This window comes from Vidua chalybeata, chromosome 24 (assembly GCF_026979565.1).
Source record: "Vidua chalybeata isolate OUT-0048 chromosome 24, bVidCha1 merged haplotype, whole genome shotgun sequence".
Lineage (NCBI taxonomy): Eukaryota > Metazoa > Chordata > Aves > Passeriformes > Viduidae > Vidua > Vidua chalybeata.
Genome location: NC_071553.1, coordinates 4,558,819 through 4,573,453, shown reverse-complemented (window position 1 = coordinate 4,573,453; position 14,635 = coordinate 4,558,819).

Below are 14,635 nucleotides of genomic sequence, written 5' to 3'. Positions count from 1 at the left end.
GCAATTTATGGCACGGATGGGGAATTTTGCAATGATGCCATCAGCGTGGATTCGCTGTGCTGAGAAGCCCAAGGATGATGCAGAACCGAAGGGAGAGGAAAGGGGCAGAGAATAATTCCATCAATGACAAAGAGGGAACTCCCAAAAATCTCCCTTTCCCCCCCCCCCCCCAACTTTCTCTCACCTTACAAAGAAATCATCCCGTGGTGTGGGCAGGAAATATTCGAGGAATCCATGGGAGAGAGCCCTGTGGATCAGTCAGCTGCTTTTAATCCGGGGTGCAGGGGAAGAGAAGGGCCCCAGATCCCACATTTTTCACAAAAATAGCAACTTTTGACTCCAGCAAAGGGGAAACCACAGCGGTTTTGGGGCTGTGTCTTTGGAAATTGAAAGTTTCAGGGTGTTTTTTGGTTTTTTTTTTTTTTTTTGTCCCAGACTTGCTGGGTTTGCTGCTGGTCCCGGTGTTTGTGGGGTGGCGGCCCCACAAAAGGGGGAAGGGAACGTTGCACAAGCTGCTGTTCCCTCCAGATGATGACTGGGCAGAAGTGGAGCCACAAGGGGCAGGCTGGAAATGCAAAAATTACAGTGCACGATCCTAAAAAGCCTAAAGTCTGTGGGTGTGGGGAGGGAAATGGGGGAAAATTCCAGGAAAACCAAATTTTGGTCACTGCTGGCCATAGATAGGCGGCTTCCTGGCTTGGGCAACGTTAAAAAAGGAAATTCCTTGGGGTTAAAAATGACAAAAAAAACCCACGGTGGCTTCCAGGAGCTCGGCAGGGTGAGGCTGAATCCTAAAATCGGGATCCTAAAATCCCTCCAGGATCAGCCAGCCCAGCCTGGGACTGATCCCCAGCCCGAGCACTCAGTGCCCCCCGGAATTCCTTGGACACCTCCGGGAATGGGGACCCCAAACCTCCCTGGGCATTTCCAAGGCCTGGGCAGCCTTTCCATGAGGAAATTCCTGATTCCACGAGAAAATTCCTGCTGATCCCATGAGGAAATTCCTGATTCCATGAGGAAATTCCTGCTGATTTCATGAGGAAATTCCTGATCCCATGGGAAATTCCTGCTGATTCCATGAGGAAATTCCTGATTCCATGAGGAAATTCCTGCTGATTCCATGAGGAAATTCCTGATTCCATGAGGAAATTCCTGCTGATTTCATGAGGAAATTCCTGATTCCATAGGAAAATTCCTCCTGATTCTGTAGGAAATTCCTCCTGATTCCATGAGGAAATTCCTGATTCCATGAGGAAATTCCTCCTTATTCCATGGGGAAATTCCTGTTGATCCCATAGGAAAATTCCTCCTGATCCCATAGGGAAATTCCTGCTGATTCCATGAGGAATTTCCTCCTAGTTCCATGGGGAAATTCTTCCTGATTCGACAGGAAAATTCCCACAGATCCTATAGGAAAATTCCTCCTGATCCCATAAGAAAATTCCTCCTAATTCCATGAGGAAATTCCTGGTGCCATAGGGAAATTCCTCCTGATCCCACGTGTCATTTCACCTGATTTTTCTGAGCATTTTTTTTTGCCTTCATTTGCCATTTTCGCAGCTGTTCGGTGCCTCGGTTCCCTTTTCCCGAGGAAATCTCAAATGAAATCTCATTTTCATTGACTCAGACTCGGAACCAGAGCGAGGCAGCCCCAGGTGAACTCTCGTTTTTGCTCCCAAATCAGCATTTTTAGAACCAGAATTCAGCTGGGCAAGACACCGGGACAGAAAGAAAGAAGAAAAAAAAAATTTTAAAAAGAAAAAAAAAAAAAAAAAAGCAAAACTGAAACCAGAATTTCAGAAAACAAACTGGGCTTGGAAAGCCCCCGGATGGGACAAATTTAGGTCATTTCAGGGGATGATCTGTGGTCACCAATTATGCAAAGGGTGAAAAAAAAACCCCACTGCCCTGATGTTTTACATCTAAAATTCAGCTTTTTTTTCCACGCCCCTGCCCTTGCTCATCCTTCCTGCCCTGATCTCGCTGCCGAGGGAGATTCCACGGGTTTGGGTTTTTCGAAGAATTTGGGATCACAGGTTATTTTTTATATGTTTTTTTTTTTTTATATAGATATTTAATATTTTTATTTGATGTTGGGAGCTCCTCAGAGGAGCAGCACGAAGGGAATTTCCTGGGATTTGCTGGAGGAAGGAGCAGCCCTGCCCGTTGTGGGGGAAAAAGGGTCAGGGATGGGAAAAACCCCTAAAGCTGAGCTGGGTTTTGAGCCTTTGTGGGATGGGGGAACATCCCCAGGGAAAAAAGAGGCAGGAAAATCATGGCTGGACACAGCCTGAGGGAAGGGGGAGAGATGAGCTGAGCTTAGGGCAGGGAGGGGGTTAAGCCAGGGTTAAGCTGGAGCCTGGGGAGAATCATTCCCTGTCCAGGGACAGAGGGAATCAGGGCAGGGCTCCGAGGAAATCCTGAAGGATTTCCTGGGAGAATCATTTATGAGCTGAGCTCAGGGCAGGGAGGGGGAGTTTAAGCCGGGTTTAAGCTGGAGCCTGGGCAGGACTCCCAGGAGAATCATTCCCTGTCCAGGAATGGAGAGAATCCTGAAGAATTTCCTGGGAGAATCATTTATGAGCTGAGCTCAGGGCAGGGAGGGGGAGTTTAAGCCGGGTTTAAGCTGGAGCCTGGGGAGAATCATTCCCTCTCCACAGGGATGGAGACAGTCCTGAAGGATTTCCTGGGAGAATAATTTTTTTATTCTAGGATAATAATTTTTTCATTCTGGGATAATATTTTTTTCATTCTGGAAGAATAATTTTTTTTATTCTGGGACAATAATCTGTTTATTCTGGGACAATAATATTTTAATTCTGGGACAATAATCTTTTTATTCTAGGACAATATTTTTTTTTTTTTTTATTCTGGGACAATAATATTTTTATTCTGGGACAATAATTTTTTTTTTTTTTTTTATTCTGGGATAATAATCTTTTTTTCTCTCCAGGGAAAGGTGTCCCTCATTTTTTTCACCCCAGGGTGACAGTGACAGGTTCAGCTGGGCCAGGCTGCTCCAAAACTCAGCAGGAAAAACCTGAGGAGAGGCTCCACAGATCCCAGTTCCACAGTCAGGCTGCCCCCAGTGAAGTTTTGGGGTTCTGGGAGATGAACATCTGGTAAAGTTTGGGGTTTTGGCTGGGAAATCCTTGGGAACAGCTCCACAGATCCCAGTTCCACAGTCAGGCTGCCCCCAGTGAAGTTTGGGGTTTTGGGAGATGAATACCCAGTGAAGTTTTGGGGTTCTGGGAGGTGAACACCCAGTGAAGTTTGGGGTTCTGGGAGGTGAACACCCAGTGAAGTTTGGGGTTCTGGGAGGTGAACACCCAGTGAAGTTTGGGGTTCTGGGAGGTGAATACCCAGTGAAGTTTTGGGGTTCTGGGAGATGAATACCCAGTGAAGTTTTGGGGTTTTGGGAGGTGAATACCCAGTGAAGTTTTGGGGTTTTGGGAGGTGAATACCCAGTGAAGGTTGGGGTTTTGGCTGGGAAACCCTTGGGAAACGCTGGAGCAGCTCCAGGGCAGGAGGCTGAGGCGCATTTTGCTGTCCCCACTCAGACTTGGGGTCCTGGGGAGCTCCGAGCTCCCCCAACCCCGGAGCAGGATGCGGAAGGACCTAAATTCCCAACAAAAGCTGCTGCTCCAGCAGAGCCAGGAGCAAATTCTGCTTCAAAAACCCCCAAGCCCCCCCTGGTGCTGGCAGCAGCAGCCAGAGGAAGCAGAGCTGGCTCTCCTGAGCCGGGCTGAAAGGTTTCCTGGAGACACCGGCACAGCCCGTGGCAATGCTTCACCTCCAGCAGAAACTCTGGGGCTCGGCCAGAGCTGGCTCTGCCACTTCCTCCGGGGCTGCCAGGCCATGCCAGCAGCTGGCACAGGGACACAGGGACACAGGGACACACAGAGGGACACAGGGACACAGGGACAGAGGGACACACAGAGGGACACAGGGACACAGGGACACAGGGACACACAGAGGGACACAGGGACACAGGGACACAGGGACAGAGGGACACACAGAGGGACACAGGGACAGAGGGACACACAGAGGGACACAGGGACAGAGGGACACAGGGACACACAGAGGGACACAGGGACAGAGGGACACACAGAGGGACACAGGGACAGAGGGACACAGGGACACAGGGACACATGGACACAGGGACACAGGGACAGAGGGACACACGGACACAGGGACACAGGGACACAGGGACACAGGGACACAGGGACAGAGGGACAGAGGGACACAGGGACACAGGGACAGAGGGACACAGGGACACACAGAGGGACACAGGGACACAGGGACACAGGGACACAGGGACAGAGGGACACAGGGACACACGGACAGAGGGACAGAGGGACACAGGGACACAGGGACACAGGGACACAGGGACAGGGACACAGGGACACAGGGACACACGGACACACGGACACAGGGACACAGGGACAGAGGGACACAGGGACACACAGAGGGACACAGGGACACAGGGACACACAGAGGGACACAGGGACACAGGGACAGAGGGACACGGGGACACAGGGACACACAGAGGGACACAGGGACACAGGGACAGAGGGACACAGGGACAGAGGGACACAGGGACACAGGGACACAGGGACAGAGGGACACACGGACACAGGGACACACGGACACAGGGACACAGGGACAGAGGGACACAGGGACACACAGAGGGACACAGGGACACAGGGACACAGGGACACAGGGACACAGGGCCTGGGGCTGTCCCCTGGCCGCAGGGCCCGGGGGGGTCTCGGAGGTGAAACCACAACGGCTTTTGCAAATCACCCCGGGCAGGTCCCGCTGCCTTCCTGGCTCAGCTCTCTGCGGCACGGCCGTTTCCTATTTTTTTTTTTAATTTTTTAAATTTTTTTTTTTAGTTTCCTAAATGAGTTTTGTTGAGAGAAAAAAAACATGAGAGGTTTTTTTGGTTCCCCCCCCCCCCCCACTAATGGGATGCGTGATAAAAATATGGGGTCGATATTCACGGTGGAAGTTGGTATTGGGAAGAGTCAGGGATTGGGGGGTTGTGAAAATCAGTATTCACGGTGAAAATTCATATTGGGGATTGTGAAAATCAGTATTCACGGTGAAAATCCAATACTGGGAAGAGCCAGGGATGGGGAATTGTGAAAATCCAATACTGGGAAGGGCCAGGGATTGGGAATTGTGAAAATCAATATTCACAGTGAAAATCCAATATTAGGAAGAGCCAGGGATGGGGAATTGTGAAAATCCAACATTGGGAAGAAACAGGGATTGGGAACTGTGAAAATCAATTGGATGAAAATCCAATACTGGGCAATGCCAGGGATTGGGAATTGTGAAAATCAATTGGGTGAAAATCCAATACTGGGCAATGCCAGGGATTGGGAATTGTGAAAATCAATATTCACGGTGAAAACCCATATTGGGAATTGTGCAAATCAATATTCACTGTAAAAATCCATATTGGGAAGAGCCAGGGAATGGGGATTGTGAAAATCAATTGGGTAAAAATCCAATATTGGGAAGGACCAGGGATTGGGAACTGTGAAAATCAATATTCACGGTGAAAATCCATATTGGGAATTGTGCAAATCAATATTCACTGTAAAAATCCAATATTGGGAAGAGCCAGGGATTGGGGATTGATTTTCCAGGTTTTTTTTGCTCTGCTCAGAGCACTCAGCTGCTCCTGGCCTCAGTTTCCCTCCAGCCAGGTAACGTTCAGACACTCCAGGTACTCTAAAATGCCCACACGGAACTCCAAAACTGACCACATTTATTCTGCACTTCCAGGGCAAGGAGCCCATTTGCATTTAGGTGATTAATTATTAATAGTTTCATTTTATTAAAGGTAATAAAGGCCTTCAGGATGGGAGAAAACTCCCAGGTGGGAGATGATGCCTTTCAAAACAACTCCACAAACACAGAAAGGAAGGATTTAATTCCCCTTGAAAATGACATTGTGCAGTGAAATGGCTGGAGCAGCCCCTTGGAGAGGCACCTGGTAATTAACGGGGTGTAAATTAATCAGCTTCCCGCAGGATTTAGGGACTTCCAGAGCTCAGAGCTGCCTTTTGTAGTGACAGCTCCCAGGAGGACTTTGAAGTCCTGCCTGTTCCGAGGGGTGGGAATCCAAGATTTGGGAATATTGTTGTTTTTAAAGCACCCCCAGCCCCAAAATTGGGATTTTTAATTTTTTTTTTTTTTTTTTTTTCTTTTTTGGGGTTGTCACACACAGGAGGTGCCAACCTCGAGATAAGGAGGACAAAGGAGCTGCCTGAGAGCCCAGGGAAGCGGGGGAAATGTGGGATTTGGTTTCCTGGGAGAAGCTGCCAAAGGGTTTGTGCTGCCTGGCCTGGCCTGGCCGTGGGAGCTGTGACAAGGACAGGACCTGGCTGGCTCCGGAGTGTGGCACAGCTGATGGGAAAAAAGGGATTTTAGGGGAGAATTTCCCTCAAAATCAGGTGGGCTCCAGGCAGATCAGAGCTTTGCTCCTTCCACCAGGCAGCAAAGGATGTTGTGGTGGTGAAACCAGCTCGGTGTGACTGTATTTAAATCAGCAGAAATGTAAAATAAACGGGGTTTAATGTAAAGCGGGGTCAAATTTGTGTAAAAAAACATCTCAGGGGTAAATAAAGCTCCTCCAGCTCAGCAAGCAGTGATTGCTGAGGTTCCCACACAGGGAACCAAAACAGGAATGAGGAAATGCTCGTTAGTAGAGGAAACACTCCAAGTGGGATCTCTTCAATTAATTAAAAAGGAGATCAGAGCTGCCTAAATATTGGGTGAGCTAAAAACCGAACTGGTGGGAAAAAATAAATAATAATAATGTCCAGAGATAACGGTCCAGGATGGGGCAGGGGCAGGGTGGGGCTGCCAGCAGCTGTGCTGGGGAGCTGGCCCTGGAGAAACCCCAAATTCACAGGGTGTTCATCTCCAGAACCCCAAATTCACAGGGTGAAATGTCCAGAACCCCAAATTCACAGGATGAAATCTCCAGAACCCCAAATTCACAGGGTGTTCATCTCCAGAACCCCAAATTCACAGGGTGTTCATCTCCAGAACCCCAAATTCACAGGGTGAAATGTCCAGAACCCCAAATTCACAGGGTCTTCATCTCCAGAACCCCAAATTCACAGAGTTAAATCTCCAGAACCCCAAATTCACAGGGTGAAATCTCCCAAAACCCCAAATTCACAGGGTGTTCATCTCCAGAGCCCCAAATCTCACATCTCCCATAACCCCAAATTTCACTGGATGTTCATCTCCCAAAACCCCAAATCCCACATCTCCCAAAACCCCAAATTTCACTGAGTGTTTGTCTCCCAGAACCCCGAACTTCAGAGGATGTTTGCCTCCCAAAGCCCCAAATTTCATAGGATGTTCATTTCCAGATCCCCAAACTTCACAGGGTGTTCATCTCCCCAAACTTCAGAGGATGTTTGTTCCCCAAAATCCTGGGAGGAGCTGGTTTTTCTACCTGAAATATCCCTGATTTTCTGCCTGCGAGTCCCTCTCTCCCTGTTTCCCTGGGCTTTGTGGAGGAGCAGGGCTTGCCTGTCATGCCCTAAAGGGGAATTTTGGGGTCAGGCTGGGGCTCATCCCCTCCCTGTGGGGCTGTGGCTTCCTCCCTCTGGAGCTGGGCAGGGAAAACCTCTCCCACCCCACAGAAATCTTCCTGCTGCCCATCAGGATGGACCCAAAGCTTTTCAGAACTTCTGGCCTCGTTTCCTACAGAAAAACCCAGCTAAATCCACCATAAATTCCCATAAATTCTCCATCCTTCGGCTGATTTCTGCCCAGCCCGAGCACGGCGGGACAATCCCACAAAGTGTCCCCAAACAGGGCGCTCAGGACAGGCTCTGACCCCACTGAGGAGTGGGGAGAAACCCCTCAGGAGCCTCGGGTTTGTGGCACTGGTGCCCGGGGAGCCGTGCCACATCTGGATGCCACCAGAGCCTCGCAGGTGGCACCTTGGTGTCTAATCCTGCCAGCCCAGCCTGGCCTTATCGAGGCCCTGCGGCCACCCCGAGAGCAGAGATAAAGCAAAAAGTCTTTTTTTTTTAATTGGGTTTTTTTGGTTTTTTTTTTTTTTTTTTGGTGCTCCTGCAGCTCCAGGCTTGGCTTTCTCAGAATGCAGCAAAGGAGGAATGAGACAAACAAATGTGTGGGGATGTGGGGCAGGGAGTGATGGCACTGCCAGCAGTGTCCCTGCCCCTGTCCCTGTCCCTGTCCCTGCCCCTGTCCCTGTCCCTGTCCCTGTCCCTGCCCCTGTCCCTGTCCCTGCCCCTGTCCCTGTCCCTGTCCCTGCCCCTGTCCCTGTCCCTGTCCCTGTCCCTGCCCCTGCCCCTGTCCCTGTCCCTGTCCCTGTCCCTGTCCCCGTCCCCAGGCACAGGGAGAGGCTGCCCGGAGGTATCAGCACCCGACAGATTAAGGGGGAAGAGCTGCCTGCACTTCCAGAGGCAGCTGAGCCATGAAACTGCAGGGTTTCAATGCAAATCCCAAATTTTTCCTCAGCCCTGCAGGGTTTGGAATGGAAATCCCAAATTTTTCCTCAGCCCTGCAGGGTTTCAATGGAAAACCCGAATTTTTCCTCAGCCCTGCAGGGTTTGGAATGGAAATCCCAAATTTTCCTCAGCTCTGCAGGGTTTGGAAGAGAAATCCCAAATTTTTCCTCAGCCCCCTCCAGGAAATCCCTCCTGCCTCAGTCTCTGTGTGTGAGAGACTTGAAATCACCCCAAATATTGAAATTTGCACTTTTTCTGCTCAGCCCCCTGCCAGGGCAGCTCCTGGGCTGCTGGGAAGTGATGCCAGGTGCTGGGATTTGGATTATTGGGATTATTGGGATTATTGGGATTATTGGGATGATTGGGATGATTGGGATTATTGGGATGATTGGGATGATTGGGATCTGTCTGAAGGAGGGAACACATCCAAGTGGCCCAAAACCATGACCTGGGAATCCCTGCTTGGCTCAGGAGCTCCATTTTCCATCCAGGGAAACAGAAATCCCTCTTTTTTTCAGGGATCCACAGCTTGAGATGAATATTATCCTAATTAATAAACTGGGAAAAAAAGTCATAAATTATATCCTAAGTGATAAATTATATCCTAAGGAATAAACCAAAACCGGGGACTGCACATTTGGCCTGAACCTCACAGGGCTCTCCTGTGAATGGGGCAGGGAAATGCTCCAAGACACCCCAAAATCCTGTGAAATAAGGTTGGGAAATGCTCCAAGACACCCCAAAATCCCAATTTTTTGCACCAAAATCCTGCCCTGATGGAGCCAAGAGAGCCCTCAGGACCTTTCCCCCCCAGGATGGTTCCCCTTGATGGTGGCAAGGAGACAACAAAAACCAAAAAGTTTCCAAAACACACAAAGCTGCCTTTGCCCCCACCGATTTCAGGGGGGTCCCCCACAAACCCGTTGTGCCCCACAAATTTATTTTTACCTGCCAAACACGTCGAGAGCATTCAAAAGTGTTTCTTTGACTTCCTGCAGAGTGAAAATCGAGCCGGGGGGAGCGGGGGGGAAAAAAAAAAAAAAAAAAAAAATAGATGCTGAGCAACGATCTCTGCTCACCTGCAGGGCTGGGTGCACAGCTGAGAGCTGCAGGGGCGCCCCCAGAGCGGCTTTTTTGCACCCCTAAATCTCCCCCCGAGGCCGCACCTGCAGCCCCGGCTGGCTCAGGATGTGCCCGGGGCAGATTTGAGCTCCGCCTGCAAAGGCAGCGCGGCTTGGGCTGCCCGGGATGCTGAGCTCAAGGCTGAGCTCTGCAAAGCTCGGCTTACACGGGCTTTAAAGGGTTACGCGGGTTTTAAAGGGTTGCAGGGTTTTAAAGGGTTACATCGGGTTTTAAAGGGTTGCAGGGTTTAAAGGGTTGCAGGATGTTTTAAAGGGTTGCAGGGTTTAAAAGGGTTACACGGGGGTGTAAAGGGTTACACGGGAGTTTAAAGGGTTGCAGGGGTTTAAAGGGTTGCAGGGGTTTAAAGGGTTGCAGGGGTTTTAAAGAGTTGCAGGATGCTTTAAAGGGTTGCAGGATGTTTTAAAGGGTTACATCGGGTTTAAAGGGTTGCAGGGTTTAAAGGGTTGCAGGATGTTTTAAAGGGTTGCGGGGTTTTAAAAGGGTTGCAGAGGGTTTTAAAGGATTGCAGTGGGTTTAAAGGGTTGCAGGGTTTAAAAGGGTTGCAAGGTTTAAAAGGGTTGCACAGGGGTTTTAAAGGGTTGCAGGGTTTAAAGGGTTGCAGGGAGGTATTAAAGGGTTGCAGGGGAGTTTTAAAAGGGTTGCAGAGGGTTTTAAAGGATTGCAGTGGGTTTAAAGGGTTGCAGGGTTTTAAAGGGTTGCAGGGTTTAAAGGGTTACGCGGGGGTGTAAAGGGTTACACGGGAGTTTAAAGGGTTGCAGGGGTTTAAAGGGTTGCAGGGGTTTAAAGGGTTGCAGGGGTTTTAAAGAGTTGCAGGATGCTTTAAAGGGTTGCAGGGTTTTTAAAGGGTTGCAGGGTTTAAAGGGTTGCAGGATGTTTTAAAGGGTTGCAGGGTTTTAAAGGGTTGCAGGATGTTTTAAAGGGTTGCAGGATATTTTAAAGGGTTGCAGGGTTTTTAAAGGGTTGCAGGGTTTTTAAAGGGTTGCAGGGTTTAAAGGGTTGCAGGATGTTTTAAAGGGTTGCAGGATGTTTTAAAGGGTTGCAGGGTTTTTAAAGGGTTGCAGGATGTTTTAAAGGGTTGCAGGATGTTTTAAAGGGTTGCAGGATGTTTTAAAGGGTTGCAGGGTTTTTAAAGGGTTGCAGGATATTTTAAAGGGTTTCAGCAGGCTGGAGAAGCAGCTGCAGGAGGGTTTGAGGTGTGGCACGGAGGTTTGGGGGTGGCAGCGTCACAGGGCAGCGCTGGCAGGAGCTGCTGCCACATCCCTGCGGTCCCTGCTGCTCTGAGGCACCTCCAGCTCTTTGCACCTGGGATTTGGGGCACCCCAAAGATTGGGGTTGCATCTTTCCCTGCTTCGATAAAGGGTTTGGGGCACCCCAAAGATTGGGGTTGCCTCTTTCCCTATTTTGATAAAGGATTTGGGGCACCCCAAAGATTGGGGTTGCATCTGGAGCATCCCAAATGTTGGGATTGCATTTTCCCAAAGATTGGAGTTGCCTCTTTCCCTATTTTGATAAAGGATTTGGAGCACCCCAAAGATTGGGGCTGCATCTGGAGCATCCCAAATGTTGGGATTGCATTTTCCCAAAGATTGGGGTTGCCTCTTTCCCTATTTTGATAAAGGATTTGGGGCACCCCAAAGATTGGGGTTGCATCTTTTCCTGCCTCAATAAAGGGTTTGGAGCATCCCAAATGTGGGGATTGCATCTCTCCCTGCCTCAATAAAGGGTTTGGGATAAAATCCCAAAGATTGGGATTGCATCTGGAGCATCCCAAAGATTGGGGTTGCCTCTTTCCCTGCCTTTATAAAGGGTTTGGAGCATCTCAAAGATTGGGAATTCATCTTTCCCTGCCTTGATAAAGGGTTTGGGATAAAATCCCAAAGATTGGGATTGCATTTTCCCTGCCTTGATAAAGGGTTTGGAGCATTCCAAACGTTGGGATTTCTTTCCCTGCCTCGATAAAGGGTTTGGAGCATCCCAGTGTCACAAAATGGGGCAGTTTTGGGGTTTTTTTTTCCCATTTCCTGCTTGTCACCCCGTCTGTCACCCCTTGCCTGTCACCCTCTTCTTGTCACCCCATGCTTGTGGTCCTGTGCCTGTCACCCCCTGCTTGTCACCCCCTGCCTGCCATTGCCACCCCCAGTTTGCCATTGTCACCCCCAGTTTGTCCCTGTCACCCCCAGTCTGTCCCTGTCACCCCAGTTTGACACTGTCCCCCCAGTGTGTCCCTGTCACCCCAGTGTGTCCCTGTCACCCTGCCTGTCCCTGTCACCCTGCCTGTCCCTGTCCCCAGTGTGTCCCTGTCACCCCCAGTGTGTCCCTGTCACCCCCAGTGTGTCCCTGTCACCCCAATCTGTCCCTGTCACCCTGCCTGTCCCTGTCCCCAGTGTGTCCCTGTCACCCTGCCTGTCCCTGTCACCCCAGTGTGTCCCTGTCACCCCCAGTGTGTCCCTGTCACCCCAATCTGTCCCTGTCACCCCAGTCTGTCCCTGTCACCCTGCCTGTCCTTGTCACCCCAGTCTGTCCCTGTCACCCCAGTGTGTCCCTGTCACCCCAATCTGTCCCTGTCACCCCCAGTGTGTCCCTGTAACCCCCAGTGTGTCCCTGTCACCCCCAGTGTGTCCCTGTCACCCTGCCTGTCCCTGTCACCCTGCCTGTCCCTATCACCCCAGTTTGACACTGTCACCCTGCCTGTCCCTGTCCCCAGTGTGTCCCTGTCACCCCCAGTGTGTCCCTGTCACCCCCAGTGTGTCCCTGTCACCCTGCCTGTCCCTGTCACCCCCAGTGTGTCCCTGTCACCCCCTGCCTGTCCCTATCACCCCAGTGTGTCCCTGTCACCCCCAGTGTGTCCCTGTCACCCCCAGTTTGTCCCTGTCACCCCCAGTGTGTCCCTGTCACCCTGCCTGTCCCTGTCACCCCCAGTGTGTCCCTGTCACCCCCTGCCTGTCCCTATCACCCCAGTGTGTCCCTGTCACCCCCAGTGTGTCCCTGTCACCCCCAGTTTGTCCCTGTCACCCCCAGTGTGTCCCTGTCACCCTGCCTGTCCCTGTCACCCCCAGTGTGTCCCTGTCACCCCCTGCCTGTCCCTATCACCCCAGTGTGTCCCTGTCACCCCCAGTGTGTCCCTGTCACCCCCAGTTTGTCCCTGTCACCCTGCCTGTCCCTGTCCCCAGTGTGTCCCTGTCACCCCAGTCTGTCCCTGTCACCCTGCCTGTCCCTGTCACCCTGCCTGTCCCTGTCACCCTGCCTGTCCCTGTCACCCCCAGTGTGTCCCTGTCCCCAGTGTGTCCCTGTCACCCCGCCTGTCCCTGTCACCCTGCCTGTCCCTGTCACCCCTTGCCCTCCCCTCTGCCTGGGATTCAATCGTGCCACCACTTCCAACCGCCACGGCCAGATGTGGGGAGCTCCTTTGTCGCAGAAGGAAGGCAGCCAGCCCCAAGTGACACCAGGTGACAGTTGTGTGCACGTGAAGCGTGGCCTGTCCCCACCCCCCTGGGTGCCCCCAAAGCCGCAGGAGCTCCGCTGGGCCCGTGGGAAATGGTTTTATCAACATTTGAATATTTCCCCCCAAAACAGCCCCGGCTCTGGTGCTGAGGCTGAGGAAGGTGCCTTATCCAACCTTCCTGTTAAATCAGGGAAAAGCTCTGAATTCCTGAGCCTTCCCCAGCTCAGATCCCTCTGCTCTTCCCCGAATCCAAACAAAAATCCCCCAAACAAACAAACAAAAAAAACAAAAAAACAAAAAAAAAACCCAAAAAATAACCCCCCAAAAAACCCAACAAAAACCAGACCAAACGAACAAAAAAATCCCCCCAAAACAAACAAAACAAAACCCCAAAAAACAACAACAAAAAAAAAAAAAAAACCCAAAAACAAACAAACAAACAAACAAAAACCCAAAAAACCCCAAAAAAAAAAACCCCAAAAATGGGGATATAAAACCTCTTTCCCCTCCTGCCCAAGTGGAGCATGGAAAATCTGCTCAGATGAGTTTTTGGGGTGCCACCCCCCTGGCCCGATGGAATTCCTCCCACCCAACCCAAAGGACACATCCTGAGGGGAATTTTCTCCAGGGATGTGATCCAGGATCGAGGTTTTTTTGTTTTTTTTTTTAAGCCACAAATATTTCCTTCATTTATTTTTCCCTCTTCAAATTTGCATTTCCTGGGAGAGAAGGATCCCAACTCCCCCCTTACCCCAGACCAAGGTGGGACCCTCAAAGTCCCCAGGGAGCTGCACAGGGGGGACAACAAGGCAGAAACTTCCAGAAGGAATTATGGAGAAACATCCAGCTGAGAGAGGAAGAGCTGGGAGGGAGGGAGGGAGGGAGGGACACGGCCTCTGTCCCCAAGGGACAGGGAGGTGACAGCACAGGAGCTATCGAGGCCTCCCAGCTGCTGCAGCTCCTCCAGCTGCGGCTCTGGGGTGCCATCCATGGGACTTTATCAGGGACTGTCCCCTCCTTTTGGGGTGCCATCCATGGGACTTTATCACCTTTTGGGGTGCCATCCATGGGACTTTATCACCTTTTGGGGTGCCATCCATGGGACTTTATCAGGGATTGTCCCCTCCTTTTGGGGTGCCATCCACGGGGCCTTTATCCCCTTTTGGGGTGCCATCCATGGGACTTTATCACCTTTTGGGGTGCCATCCATGGGACTTTATCAGGGATTGTCCCCTCCTTTTGGGGTGCCATCCACGGGGCCTTTATCCCCTTTTGGGGTGCCATCCATGGGACTTTATCAGGGGCTGCTCCTCCTTTTGGGGTGCCATCCATGGGACTTTATCAGGGACTGTCCCCTCCTTTTGGGGTGCCATCCATGGGACTTTATCAGGGATTGTCCCCTCCTTTTGGGGTGCCATCCATGGGGACTTTATCAGGGGCTGCTCCTCCTTTTGGGGTGCCATCCATGGGACTTTATCAGGGGCTGCTCCTCCTCTCCTGCCCCACTCCTGACTCTCGATTTCCAAAAACAGTGGGA